Source organism: Xenopus laevis, chromosome 6L (assembly GCF_017654675.1).
Source record: "Xenopus laevis strain J_2021 chromosome 6L, Xenopus_laevis_v10.1, whole genome shotgun sequence".
Classification (NCBI taxonomy): Eukaryota; Metazoa; Chordata; class Amphibia; order Anura; family Pipidae; genus Xenopus; species Xenopus laevis.
The window spans coordinates 53,359,897-53,376,288 of NC_054381.1; positions in this window are offsets into that span (position 1 = coordinate 53,359,897).

A 16,392-nucleotide genomic window follows, 5' to 3' on the forward strand; every position below is an offset into this window, starting at 1 on the left:
GTCACTGTTCTTTGTTAAAAAGGACCAGTAACGTCAAAAATTTTTACAAAAAAATTTGTTAGAATACAACTAAAAAAAACACCAACACAAATTAAAATTTAAAATAGCAAAGCCTTTAATAAGAAATAACTTACGCCCGCAGCCCCTCCAGAGACTGAGCATGTCTTTGGTTGAGGAGCAGCGCAATTGCCGAGAGCTGGAGAAAGATATAGCGCCGGTGTGAGCGCCCAGGCGCGGGGACTGAGAACACGCCAGAAGGAGGCGATGAGGGTGCGTGTGGGGCCGTCATAGGGCAGCAGCAACCTCACTCGGTCTCTGGAGGGGCTGCGGGCGCCCAGGTGCGAGTACTTCACTTCCTGGGAACTCGCACTGGAACTTGTTGGGGGTCAGGCGGCCCGGCCTCTGAGACAGGGGCTCGTTGTCTCCCGGGATCAGCAGGTCGTGGATGGGATCCATCATCCAGGAAGACTGTCCTGCCAAAGGGCACTTGGATCCTGCTGTTTGCAACAAGGATCTCGTCTTCCAGGGGTCCATAGGACAGGCTTGACATCGTTCGCTGTGCGCTGAGCTGTGCGGTCACCAGCAGGAGCTGCAGAGAAGCACAGGCGCTGCTTCTCCACCAAAGACACGAACAAGGGGTCAGGTAGGGTCGGCAGGAGCACGTTGGTGAATCCCTCAACTGGTAAATTGCGCTGATCACCGTGTCCATCCTACAGAGCCGCAAGAAGCCCGCTGCTTAACAAGGGGAAGCACACTCTCCCAGCTGCATGCTGTCAGTGAATATCCAGGAGGAGAAATGGAGCGCTGCAGGATGGATGGTCGCCTTTTCGCCGTTTCTGAAGAGGAAGTGGAGTTTCTGTAAGTTATTTCTTATTAAAGGCTTTGCTATTTATTTGTGTTGGTGTTTTTTTTTCGTTGTATTCTAATGAATTTTTTTGTAAAAATTTTTGACGTTACTGGTCCTTTAAGCCAAACATTAATTATCAGTGAGGGGCAGTGAGGGTGGTATAGTTACTGTCAGCCGAAACTAAAGTGACTCTAGTGACAACAGGTTTGTTTTGTGCCTAAGGTAATTATTTGTTAACACTCATTTCTTACTTTATTTTGTGGCACCCCTCTATATCAATGATATCCACATGAAAGAGAGACTTAGGAATGCCCCCAAATCTTATACACACACACACACACACACACACACACACACACACACACACACACACACACACACACACACACACACACACACACACATATATATATATATATATATATATATAGTGATTTGTCTGCCCACTACAACTAAACCATGTCATGGAAGATGTGTGCCTAGTTGCTTCCAAAGCAAACACATTGGGGCTCATTTATCAACACTTGGCAAATTTGCCCATGGGCAGTTACCTATAGCAACCAATCAGTGATTAGCTTTTTAAAGCCAGCTGCAAGTAGAACAATGAATGCAGCAATCTGATTGGTTGCCATGGGTCACTGCCCATGGGCAAATTTGCCCAGTGTTGATAAATGACCCCCGTCAGCAAGCCCCTGTGATAGAACAGTGATGACTATAGCAAATCATGTGACTCCAAGGAAGCCGAATACCTTTTAAGGTAGGGGTAGTTCTCCTTTATGATAACTTTTAGTATGTTACAGAATGGCCAATTCTACACAACTTTTTAATTGGTCTTCATTATTAATTTTTATAGTTTTTATTTAATTATTTGCCTTCGTCCTTCGTGACTCTTTCCATCTTTCAAACTGGGATACAAACGCAAAGGATACAAATTTATTGTTATTGCTACTTTTTATTATCCATCTTTCTATCCAGGCTATCTTCTATTCATATTGCAGTCTCTCATTCATATCTATGCCTGGTTGCTAGGGTAATTAGGACCCTAGAAACCAGATTGCTGAAAATGGAGAGCTGCTGAATAAAACGCTAAACAGCTCAAAACCCACAAATAATAAAAAATGAAAAACAACTACAAATTGTCTCAGAATGTCACTCTCTACATCATACTATGAGTTAACAACTCCTTTAAAACTCAATGATATGGTGGAATGCTTCTAAGGAATTAACAGACCTCAAATTCTAACATAGATGCATAAATGACAGGAGTAGTGAAGTGATTAATTTAACTGTTACCCCTTTTAAAAACAGTATAGTATGTACATGTATATAATAGGGATGCACCAAATCCACTTTTTTAGATTCGGTTGAACCCCCATATCCTTCGCAAAAGATTCAGCCGAACCGAATCCTAATTTGCATATACAAATTAGGGATGGGAAGGGGAAAAAAATGTACTTCATTGTTTTGTGACAAAAAGTCATATGATTTCCCTCCCCGCCCTTAATATGTATATGCAAATTAGGATTTGGTTCGGCCTGGCAGAATCCTGAATTCGGTGCATCCCTAGACCCTAGTATACTGTATAATGCTTTCCAACCTGATGGAAATTAAATCTTCTGTACAAGGAGGGCAGTTATGAAAATTATTAACATAAGGATATGTACCAAAGTACTTTCTTTTCAAAATATTCAGGAGGAAGGCAAGTACTTTGTATTGGATTTGTCTAACATTCATTCAACATCTTGGGACGCCTTACATGTCAATACATCTCTTATAGAACTTTTAAGAATAGATTCAGTTCCTAACAAAAACATTTTGAGATTACTTGAGCTCATCTAGTGAATAGCAAGCATGTTTAATATGAATAAACCTCAAAAACAAAACAGTTCAAAGTACTGTATACTGGGCTACAGACATTTTTTTCCCATAAGGTCTCTATCTTGTGCTGACAAGCAGGAGAACTCTGTGGAACGCTTGAGAACTCTGTAAATATTATTATGTCCTCATAGAAATATTAGCCACACAATTATGCTAATGAAAACATGATATTGATAGTAACACTTGTTATGTCAAAATATAAAGGAAAGAAAAAGGAAAGTTTTTGTGTAGCACAGACTCTCAGGTTGTGATGTATAGGGAGGGCTGTGCAGGTACTCTCAACCACAGGATAGTGTTGAAAGCACAGAAAGTCAGTGCCCCCATTCAGTACAAACAAGCACAAGGGCTTGACCTCCAAGCCTCCCCTTCCTATAAAGGACAGCTACTTGATGTTTGGCAACCCGTTTCAGTGTCGCCCCACCCTGTGCACTTCAGCCACAAGAAAGTGTTGGAGAAGCACCTAATATCCATACTGGTGAACTTGCTGATATGAAGCTCAGGCAGCATCCAGAAGGATGAGAAACTGGAGAACCTCCTTTTTAACGAGTACAAACTGCACCAACCATTGCAAATCCCTGAGGGTGATGATGGAGGTGCAGAAATATCAGCAGCTGGAAATGGCAGAGAGTGTAAAAACGGAACCTATGGATGTATGAACCTCATGAGGGGCTAAAGAAGGCAGCAGCTTCTGTGTATGACGCCACAATTTATAAGGTTGCAGCTACCGTTAGGTCAATAAATATTTGGACAGACAACTTTTTTTCTAATTTTGGTTCTGTACAGGACCACAATGAATTTTAAATGAAACAACTCAGATGCAGTTGAACTTCAGACTTTCAGCTTTAATTCAGTGAGTTGAACAAAAAGATTGCATAAAAATGTGAGGAACTAAAGCTTTTTTTTAACACAATCACTTCATTTCAGGGGCTCAAAAGTTATTGGACAAATTAAAAAACAAAATAAAATGTTCATTTCTAATACTTGGTTGAAAACCCTTTGCTGGTAATGACAGCCTGAAGTCTTGAACTCATGGTCATCACCAGATTCTGGGTTTCCGCCTTTGTAATGCTTTGCCAGGCCTTTACTGCAACCGCTTTCAGTTGCTGTTTGTTTGTGGGCCTTTCTGTCCGAAGTTTAGTCTTCAACAAGTGAAATGCAGCTCAATTGGGTTCAGATTGGGTGATTGACTTGGCCATTCAAGAATATTCCACTTCTTTGCTTTAATAAACTCTTGGGTTGCTTTGGCTGTATGTTTTGGGTCATTATGAAATGCTTCCCAATCAATTTGACTGCATTTAGCTGGATTTGAGCAGACAGTGTCTCTGAACACCTCAGAATTCATTCGGTTGCTTCTGTCCTGTGTCACATTATGGATAAACACTAGTGTCCCAGTGCCACTGGCAGCCATGCACGCCCAAGCTGCCTCCGCCATGTTTTATAGGTGATGTGGTATGCTTTGGATCATGAGCTGTTCCACGCCTTCTCCATACTTTTTTCTTGCCATCATTCTGGTAGAGGTTGATCTTCAGGGGCGTAACTACCAGGGGAGCAGGGGGTGCAAATGGGCCAGGGCCCGTACCCCCGCAGGGCCCCCTCGGAAGATCGTGCGCGCTGCAGCCGGCTGCAGCGGCACAGAAAAATCGCGCACACGAGGGTGGGGGCGGGCCCGTCTGCACGGCTCGCACCAGGGCCCGCCCCCACCAAGTTACGTTACTATTGATCTTGGTTTCATCTGTCCAAAGATTGGGTTTTTTTACGTTTTTTTTTTTTTTTTAGCAAGGTCCAATCTAGCCTTTCTATTCTTGATGCATATGAGTGGCTTGCACCTTGCAGTGCACCCTCTGTATTTACTGTCATGCAGTCTTCTCTTTATGGTAGACTTGGATATCCATATGTCTACCTCCTGGAGAGTGTTTTAACTTGTTTGGCTGTTGTGAAGGGGTTTAACTTCACCATGGAAATGATTCTGTGATCATCCACCACTGTTGTCTTCCGTGGATGTCCAGGTCTTTTTGCGTTGCTGAGTTCACAAGTGCTTTCTTTCTTTCTTTCTCAGGATGTACCAAACTGTAGATTTCGCCACACCTAATGTAGCAATTTCTCGGATGGGTTTTTTCTATTTTTGCAGCTTAAGGGCTCTTACTCACTGGCGTTCTGACCTGCGCTCCCCTGCGTTCCGTTTTTTGGCGTTCAGCCGCAGGGGAGCGCAGGAATAGACGCATGTCATTATTTCAAATGGGGCTGTACTCACTCAGGCGCGTGTAGGCGCCGAACGCAGGAAAAATGCAGCATGTTGCGTCTCAACCTGCGTTCGGCGCCTACACGCGCCTGAGTGAGTACAGCCCCATTTGAAATAATGACATGCGTCTATTCCTGCGCTCCCCTGCGGCTGAACGCCAAAAAATGGAACGCAGGGGAGCGCAGGTCAGAACGCCAGTGAGTAAGAGCCCTAAGGATGGCTTGTTTCACCTGCATGGAGAGCTCCTTTGACCGCATGTTGTCTGTTCACAGCAAAATCTTCCACATACAAGCACCCCCCTCAAATCAACTCCAGGGCTTTTATCTGCTTCATTGATAATGACATAACCAAATAATTACCAACACCTGCCCATGAAATAGCCTTTGAGTCAATTGTCTAATTACTTTTGAGCCCCTGGTCCAATTACTTTTGAGCCCCTGAAATGAATGTTTTAAAAAAAGGCTTTAGTTCCTCACATATATATGCAATCTTTTTGTTCATCCCACTGAATTGAGGCTGAAAGTCTGCAGTTCAACTGCATCTGAGTTGTTTCATTTAAAATTCATTGTGGTAATGTACAGAACCAAAATTAGAAAAAAAAGTTGTCTGTCCAAATATTTATGGGCCTAACTGTATGTGTTTTATCATCGATTAAATAATGTAACTTCTTGTGGGACATTGTCAATGACCTTAACCAGGATTCTTGAACTTTTAAAATCATAGCAATTCTTTAAAATGCAATTGCTTGACTCTATGTTGGTTGTTTTTGACATGGGAGCTATTATTATTGTGGGGTTCCTGAATCTGCTGGAATGTATACATGTGGAAAAGAAACTGTAATATTGGTTTTTATATGGCTAAAGTGTTTCTTTTAGTGTATACAAACACATTCTTGACTAACAAATGTAAAATAAAATTGCAAATAAAAAAGTGAACCCATTTTTGTTAGATAGCTCATGCTTTTTTATTCAGTAAGTAAAACATAGCAGGAAGCAGATTATTACCTCCCCACTACTGCACACAAGGTTTCCACAATATTATTGTTTCTCACCAATAGCCTGTTCTCCTATTTCAAGGATAACTAAACCCTAAAAATGATTAAGGTTAAAAATGCCATATTATACATACTGAACTTATTGTACCCGCCTAATATTTCAGCATCTCAATAGCAGCAATGATCCAGGACTTCAAACTTGTCACAGGGGGTCACCATCTTGGAAAGTGTCTGTGACACTCACATGCTCAGTGGGCTCTGAGCAGCTGTTGAGAAGCTAAGCTTAGTGGTCGTCGCAAATTTACAAGCAGAAAATGAGGTTTGTCTGTAATATTAGCTGATGCTACAGGGCTGATTATTACATTCTGGTGCTAATTGCACTGGTTTCTGTAGTAATTAGCTGTATTAAGTACTAATCAGCCTTAAATTGTGACATTTCTATTGTGTATATACAGTATATTGTGAGTGGGTCCCTAAGCTCAGTAAGTGACAGCAGCACAGAGCGTTTGCAGTGAATTAGTATAAAAGAAGATGAGGAGCTACTGGTGCATCTTTGGAGACACAGATCTTTACTGCTAAAGGGCTGTGGTTGCTTTGGGCTGGTTTAGAAGCCCAAAACATAATGTACAACATTTCTAGCTACTTCTTTAGTTAAGCTTTAGTTCTCCTTTAAGAGCTTTCCCCACAAGAGCCTAGATCAAAGGTCCCCAAACAGGTCCGGACTGAGAAATAAAATATGCCCTGCCATTTAAGGTACACAGTGGCCCAAACAGCCCAAACAGAGGCCCAAACAGCCCCCACCGGCCCACTAAATACTGATTTTCTATGGCACATTATAGCAGCCCCTCTGGCATTTGCCAGAACCCACAGATTGCTAGTCCGGGCCTGTCCCCAACCATTTTTTTTACCAATGAGCCACAGTCAAATATAAAAATTGGGGGCCTCTATTTGACAGTATGCTTTGAGTCCCATCCCATCAATAAAATATGAGGATTAGAATTAGAGTAGTTTACTGTATAGGCTATTTTTCTTCTAAATGACTAATAGCAACTGTATAAAAGCCTAAGGCAATTAGCTCAGCTGCTGTGTGAGTGAGAGATAATAGAAGACGTTACTAGATAATCTGCAATTGTTATTTCCTTCTGTCACTAAAGTCTTTTCTGCATTAACTCTTTTGGAAGTAGACAAACGTGCATTGTTCAGGGTACCACAACAGGAATACTGGTTGAGGCTAAAAAGAATGTATCTGGTGTAAGTTCAGTCATCCCGAAAAGTATTATGTCAGTAAGTCAATATATATATATATATATATACACACACACACACACACACACGTACTATAGAAAGCACTCACGGCCAGTATATGGAAAAATATACTTTATTGCATCATGCTCATATCTATGCATTCCAATCCACTGGGGATCGTTATCAGGATAGTGATCGGAAGTAATGCTTAAATATTTAAAACAACCAATTGGTGCATTGTGATAATTAACCCATTATGGGCTCAGTGAACAATCCACAAGTTAAGTATGAATACACATACAAATTCATAAATCTAAAAATATAAGTATATATATATATATATATATATATATATATATAAATAAGTATTTTACACCCATCTTTGTGTTATTTCATGAAAATACATTAATAGATATCAGTGACACCCATCAAACAACCCTAAAAATCATGTACTTTATATCTTATTTCTCTCCACTATATGATATCTCCTCAACTAATAAAGAGTGGCCACCAAATGCCAATAACTTATATCAGTGAATAATAATGACTTAATAAATCAGCCCTTTTCTTTTCAATATATCAGAAAACATGTATTTCATTTAAACCAGATGACATGATATCATTAGTATTGCATATTGTAAATACCAGTATTTTTTTTTTTTTAAACATATAGAATGGCTACGAAGACTACTATCAGGGCCATATTTATACATAGGTTTTGGGGGCGGCCCTCTGGGTACATAGTTTTTTCGGTTTTGTTTTTTTTTTTTTAAAAAAAAGGAAATCCGTTGATGGAGCTGAGGGGTAGGGGGTCAAAGGAAGACCGTGGAAGTGACATCACGTGCACAGCATGCTGACGTCACTTCTGCCGAACGCATTGCGTGACGCCGGCATGCAAAATGCGTGATGTCAGCGTGCCAGCGCATGATGTCAGTGCTCATGATGTAAAAAGGTTGCAGCTACAGTTAGGTCAATAAATATTTGGACAGACAACTTTTTTTCTAATTTTGGTTCTGTACAGGACCACAATGAATTTTAAATGAAACAACTCAGATGCAGTTGAACTTCAGACTTTCAGCTTTAATTCAGTGAGTTGAACAAAAAGATTGCATAAAAATGTGAGGAACTAAAGCTTTTTTTTAACACAATCACTTCATTTCAGGGGCTCAAAAGTAATTGGACAAATTAAAAAACAAAATAAAATGTTCATTTCTAATACTTGGTTGAAAACCCTTTGCTGGCAATGATAGCCTGAAGTCTTGAACTCATGGACATCACCAGATTCTGGGTTTCCGCCTTTTTAATGCTCTGCCAGGCCTTTACTGCAGTGGCTTTCAGTTGCTGTTTGTTTGTGGGGCTTTCTGTCCGAAGTTTAGTCTTCAACAAGTGAAATGCAGCTCAATTGGGTTCAGATCGGGTGATTGACTTGGCAATTCAAGAATATTCCACTTCTTTGCTTTAATAAACTCCTGGGTTGCTTTGGCTGTATGTTTTGGGTCATTGTCCATCTGTATTATGAAACGCCTCACAATCAATTTGACTGCATTTAGCTGGATTGGAGCAGACAGTTTGTCTCTGAACACCTCAGAATTCATTTGGCTGCTCCTGTCCTGTGTCACATCATGGATAAACACTAGTGTCCCAGTGCCACTGGCAGCCATGCACGCCCAAGCTGCCTCCGCCATGTTTTATAGATGATGTGGTATGCTTTGGATCATGAGCTGTTCCACGCCTTCTCCATACTTTTTTCTTGGAATCATTCTGGTAGAGGTTGATCTTGGTTTCATCTGTCCAAAGAATGTTTTTTTTTTTACATGTTTTTTTTTTTTTTTAGCAAAGTCCAATCTAGCCTTTCTATTCTTGATGCTTATGAGTGGCTTGCACCTTGCAGTGCACCCTCTGTATTTACTTTCATGCAGTTTTCTCTATATGGTAGACTTGGATATCCATATGTCTACCTCCTGGAGAGTGTTTTACCTTGTTTGGCTGTTGTGAAGGGGTTTGTCTTCACCATGGAAATGATTCTGCTAGCATCCACCACTGTTGTCTTCAGTGGACGTCCAGGTCTTTTTGCGTTGCTGAGTTCACCAGTGCTTTCTTTCTTTCTCAGGATGTACCAAACTGTAGATTTCGCCACTCCTAATATTGTAGCAATTTCTCGGATGGGTTTTTTCTATTTTTGCAGCTTAAGGATGGCTTGTTTCACCTGCATGGAGAGCTCCTTTGACCGCATGTTGTCTGTTCACAGCAAAATCTTCCACATACAAGCACCCCCCTCAAATCAACTCCAGGGCTTTTATCTGCTTCATTGATAATGACATAACAAAAGAATTACCAACACCTGCCCATGAAATAGCCTTTGAGTCAATTGTCCAATTACTTTTGAGCCCCTGAAATGAATGTTTTAAAAAAAGGCTTTAGTTCCTCACATATATATGCAATCTTTTTGTTCATCCCACTGAATTGAAGCTGAAAGTCTGCAGTTCAACTGCATCTGAGTTGTTTCATTTAAAATTCATTGTGGTAATGTACAGAACCAAAATTAGAAAAAAAAGTTGTCTGTCCAAATATTTATGGGCCTAACTGTATGTGTTTTATCATCTATTAAATAATTTAACTTCTTGCGGGACATTGTCGATGACGTTAACCAGGATTTTTGAACTTTTAAAATCATAACAATTCTTTAAAATGCAATTGCTTGACTCTATGTTGGTTGTTTTTGACATGGGAGCTATTATTATTGTGGGGTTCCTGAATCTGCTGGAATTTACATGTGGAAAAGAAACTGTAATATTGATTTTTATATGGTTAGAGTGTTTCCTTAAGTGTATACAAACACATTCTTGACTAAAAAATGTAAAATAAAATTGCAAATAAAAAAGTGAACCCATTTTTGTTAGATAGCTCATGCTTTTTTATTCAGTAAGTAAAACATAGCAGGAAGCAGTCAGATAGCTGATTATAGTGAGTGGGCGATGTGCTGATAAATCTGGAGCAGAAGCTACTATTTATATGAACACGGGGGAACAGAAGGCTAATGAATTGTGCTATTGTATTAAAGAGAAAGGCTCTACATGAATGCAATAGTAACACATCTACATCAGAGGTTTCTATAATATAAAATAGAATTCTGTATCAGTGGGACATACATAGATATCACATTGGATGAGAACAGATGAAACATACAAGTGTTGGATGGATTAAACTGTTTTTGTTCTGTAAACTTTAAAATGATTATTTCCTCCCACAACTGCACACAGGGTTTCCACAATATTATTGTTTCTCACCAATAGCCTGTTCTCCTATTTCAAGGAGAACTAAACCCTACAAATGAATATGGTTAAAAATGCCATATTATACATACTTAACTTATTGTACCCTAATATTTCAGCATCTCAATAGCAGCAATGATTCAGGACTTCAAACTCGTCACAGGGGGTCACCATCTTCGAAAGTGTGGGCTCTGAGCAGCTGTTGAGAAGCTAAGCTTAGAGGTCATTGCAAATTTACAAGCAGAAAATGAGGTTTGTCTGTAATATTAGCTGATGCTACAGGGCTGATTATTACATTCTGGTGCTAAGTGCACTGGTTTCTGTAGTAATTAGCTGTATTAAGTACTAATCAGCCTTAAATTGTGACATTTCTATTGTGTATATACAGTATATTGTGAGTGGGTCCCTATGCTTAATAAGTGACAGCAGCACAGAGCGTTTGCAGTGAATTAGTATAAAAGAAGATGGGGAGCTACTGGTGCATCTTTGGAGACACAGATCTTTACTGCTAAAGGGCCGTGATTGCTTTGTGCTGATTTAGAAGCCCAAAACATAATGTACAACATTTATAGCTACGTCTTTAGTAAAGCTTTAGTTCACCTTTAAGCACTTTCCCCACAAGAGCCTAGATCAGGGGTCCCCAACCAAGTCCAGACTGAGAAATAAAATAGGCCCTGGCATTTCAGGTACACAGTGGCCCAAACAGCCCAAACAGAGGCCCAAACAGCCCCCACCGGCCTACTAAATACTGATTTTCTATGGCACCTTATAGCAGCCCCTCTGGCATTTGCCAGAACCCACAGATTGCCAGTCCAGGCCTGTCCCCAACCATTTCTTTTTACCAATGAGCCACAGTCAAATATAAAAAAAAGTTGGGGAGCAACAAAAGCATGAAAAAACTACCTGGGAATGCCAATTAAGAGATGTGATTGGTTATTTGGTAGCCCCTATGTGGACTGGCAGCCTACAGGAGCCTCTATTTGACAGTATGCTTTGAGTCCCATCCCATCAATAAAATATGAGGATTAGAATTAGAGTAGTTTACTGTATAGGCTATTTTTCTTCTAATTGATTAATAGCAACTGTATAAAAGCCTAAAGCAATTAGCTCAGCTGCTGTAAGAGATAATAGAAGACGTTACTAGATAATCTACAATTGTTATTTCCTTCTGGCACTAAAGTCTTTTCTGCATTAACTCTTTTGGAAGTAGACAAACGTGCATTGTTCAGGGTACCACAACAGGGATACTGGTTGAGGCTAAAAAGAATGTATCCGGTGTAAGTTCAGTCATCCCGAAAAGTATTATGTCAGTAAGTCAATATATATATATATACACACACACACACACACACACATGTACTATAGAAAACACTCACGGCGAGTATATGAAAAATATACTTTATTGCATCATGCTCACATCTATGCATTCCAATCCACTGGGGATTGTTATCAGGATAGTGATCGGAAGTAATAAACATGCTTAAATATTTAAAAGCAATTGTTCGCCTGAGCGAAAATTTGCCTGGTGATGGGCGCAAAACGATGCTAGTGATGTACTCTTTCGCTAGTGAATTGTCCTCCACGACTGTTAGTAAATTACCGATGTCCCTGTGGATTGTCCCCGTGGATTTCCTTTAGTAAATCTGCCCCTTAGGCTTAAAAAAACAGGTTGCTTTTGCTTGATGAAAATTTTCTACAGATGTCCATGTGCATTTGTATCTGCATTTTCCGTGTTGTTGTACATCTACTAAATGCATGTTGTAGGGCGGCACTGATTGCATGTAAATTAAATAACAATCAAGGCAGCATTTGTCACTGGATTTGCTAGACTTGTCCCTGAGTTTTCAAGTGATCTGGTAGCCCTACAGTAGAAGCAACAGGTGAAAACAAAGGCAAAAAAAAAGACCCTAATCACCCAGACTAAGCATGTGTTTTCTGTTTTATTACTGCACCTAAAGTCATTGCAAGGGGATGTCTTGCTTTTTTGTAGTTTGTCCCAATCTGCTACTTAATGGGCACATAGGTCATATTTATAGCCCTGTCTGAGCTAGTTGCAGCTGGTGATCCCTTCAATAGCTCAGTGGTAGAATGAGGGAATGTAAATTCAGATAGAAACGCATAATGCACTGTTTTTATTGACCAGGGTGGCATTATTTCTGCACGGGGGGGAAAGGCAGATTGCAATAGAGCCAGTAACCTCAGGATTACTGTTAACCTTTACAGTCTTTGCTCTACCACCGAGCTATCGAAGGGATTGCCAATTACAACTCACTGGGCTATAACACTGACCTATTTGCATACAGGGTGAAGTCATAGTTATAGCCTTCTCTGAGACCAATTATCAGATCCATTTTCTGTAATAATTATACTGGCTCCTCTGTGGTTAATATGCAGTGCATGTAGTAAGAAGGTTCACAGTGCTGAGCACAGCAGCTTTTTTGCATTTATATTCTCAATTTAAACAGCCCTCCTAGTTATACAATTATGTAAATTGAGTGACTTTATGGGCTTTGCAAATAAATTGATTTCCTGCAAACTTGGTACCTAGTATACAGGCTTCATCTTAGTAAAAAACAGGTTGTTTTTGGTTGATAACTTTGCAACCTCCCTGGAAAATTTGCTGTAATTTGCATATGCAAATTAGGATTTTGATTCGGCATATGTTGTATTTTGCATATGCAAATTAGGATTTTGATTCGGTTCAGCCAGGCAGAAGGATTCGACCGAATCCTGCTGAAAAAGGCCGGATCCTGGCCGAATCCCAAACCGAATCCTGGATTCGGTGCATCCCTAACTCAAATACAGAATTGAATGCATATTTGACCTAAGGGCTCTTACAGAAGAGGGTTTTTAGCTGCGCTCCACAGCGTTCCAGTTTCATGCGTTCAACTGCAGGGGAGGCAGGAGTAGACGCACTGAATTTTTTTCAATGGGGCTGTACTCACACAGACGCATGTAAGCGCCGAACACAGGTTGGGACGCAGCATGTTGCATTTTTCATGCGTTCCGGTTTCATGCATTCAGCAGCAGGGGAGCACAGCTAAAAACGCTCGTCTGTGAGAGCCCTAACAACACATGGATTACGAATACATATTAGATGTGTTATATTGACATCTAGTGGCCATTGATAGTTGTTCTATTCCTTTAGTCATTTGTGTGACCAACCCGGCCGGACATGCAGCACTGATTTGTATGCCTGCCCCACCTTGTACCTTCTCTGAAGGTGAATGTGAGTAAATAAACAACCACCAGCCCCCACATGTGCGATTTGGCATGGACTATTGAGGTTGTGGGAGTGACTGGGTGGTGGAGAATTCAGCTAGTGACCAATTGGTTGTCTGAATCATGTCTAAAGTTCCCAGGCTGACCCAAACATCACTCATTCCTTTCATAACAGTGTTGTTCCTTTATAAGGACATTTTTTTGATGAACTTTAAAATTTATAGTAAGTTATTATGTGACAGATAAAAATTTGCTACAGCCTCTGCAATTTATTAAAAGTTAAGTAGAAGTTTTGACAGGCAGGGCAAAATTATGGCAGTGCAAAACTTTAAAGATTGAGCAATGTATCAAAAAGATGTCACGACAAAAGTTGCAGCAGAAAAAGGTGCTGTGAAAACTTTAGACTCCAATGTAGTTTGTGTATAAATAGCTGCTGTGAAAAAATCACATGGGCTTAAATACGTTCTGTACAATTTTGTACAGGTTATCCCGATTCCTTTGGTGGTTATATTCGGTTAAGATCCGCTCGTTTGGTGACCTTGTAAAGTGGCTCTTGTAAACCTGCACTGGGATAGGGACCTCGGGTTATAACAGTCAATGGGGCAGAAACTGATGTGAATAATGTTTAATCTCTGAAAAACACTGCAGAATATGTTGACGCTAGATATATAGTGAATAAAGTACCCCCTCTTGTAAAATATAAGGATATTATAAGTTACCGAGGAGTTTCATGACCATATAAAAACACGAGGCCGAAGGCCGAGTGTTTTTATACAGGTCATGGAACTCCGAGGTAACTTCTAATATCCTCATATTTTGCAACTGGGGGTACTTTATTTATTATAATACACAAATTTCAATGAGTCATGTGACAGAAATGACATCAGAACTCACCGTTTATAACTGATGACATCAGAACTCACCGTTTATAAGGATATAATTTACAGGATATTCATGGCATTTGTGTATTATATATATATAATAAACTTGCCTGCTTTATTACATTATTAATTGTGGGACTATATCAGTATGTTTGCCAAAGCTAATGTGAGTGTCGGTAACAGTGAACAAAAGCATATGTAAATACAATTCAGAACGTGGGGCCTCAATTAGTATTCAAAGGGAAAAAACGGTATACATTTCCACTGTTGTACACAAATACAATCCATGTTCCGTGAATTGGATCCACATTCATAGAAAAGTATGATCTGAAAAATAAATAAAGTGTATATTTAAGCACATGATGAATACAAGAATAGCACCCAAATTGCACCCTAGATGGCACCTAGACTGGGCCATGTAAGCTTATGACAAAGTCAGGGGTTAAACTACAGAGGAAGCAGATCCTGCGGCTGCAGGGGGCCCCATGAGGCCCTAATTAATGAGAAATTTCAACATATATTTGTAAAACAGGTCAACCTCTGGGTGTGTTGGAGCCCCTGAAATGAATTAGTTGTGGGCTTCCGCATCATCTAGTTTTGACACTGAACAAGGTTACCTTGCATAGAATCATTAAAGGAAACCGTCACCCTGCAATTGTTTTAGAGACACCCAGTGATACTCCCAAATCTCATCTGAACCAGCCCCTCAGGCAGGGCCCCTTTAGTTCATAAAAAGGTTTAACATTGATTCATGTAGCATTGGGATCCTCCTATAGTTCCAGAAAAATCTTTAGCAACAAACATGCATCCATCCCAAATTACAGTCTAACGGGCTCTCAGTTTGGGCCCCTTTGTTGTTGTTGAACTGCAAACAATGTGAGGCTTCCACTATGGTTAAAGGACAAGGAAAGGTTTGTAGCAACATGATATTAGAAGCGAGGGTACAATTAAAGCCTATGCTAAAACTTACGGTACGATTCTACAGCATCCCCAGCAATCACTTCAGATAAACTGCATGAAGGAGTCAGTCCCTTTCCTCTGTAACAGAGAATTCTCCCAGCAAGGGCACAAGCATGCGCAGAGCATCCTCTCTAATCTCTACAGATAATTTATAAAAAATGTGCCATTTTCTCTCACAGCACTTACAATTTTTAGTAAATATGAAATCTGTTGTGAAAATCTCTGATGAAGGTGAACTTTGATGTTCGAAGAGGCAAAAACTCACTCTTTAGTAGTTATACTCCTTGTAGAATGCCCCGATTGCCCTACATGAAAAGGCAGTACACAGCCACAACCCACAAGAGGGATTTTATACAGGATAATTATGAATGTATCATTGAATTCATTTGACTGATGCAGTGTAAAGTTCAGAGCATTCAAATGTAGTAAGAGGTCATCTTGTAGTAAAGCAGTAGCCAAAGATGTTTTATGAAAGTAAAAAAATCTTTGTTAGGACATGTGTAAGCCTGATGCATTTCGTGCCTGAGGTGGGCACTTACTCATAGGCCAGCCTATGGGCTGGGCTTACCCTGGTAAGAGATCGTCTTTTAATAACATTTTGCTTTTTTGATTTTGTATATTTCATTATTCATTTGCTTATTTTCTGATTCAGGACTTTGCATGTTCTGTATCTTGCCTTTATTCTTGCTGTGTGCTGAATCAGTTTTAGAACTGGGGAAGAAGGGTTAAAATAGAACATTTACTGTAAGGAATATAAAATAGAAGGCTTTTAGAAGGCATTTCCTAATCATTGTATGGGAAGCAAGTGTAAATACGTCATTTGACTACCAGATTCATGAGCTAAAGATCCAGAA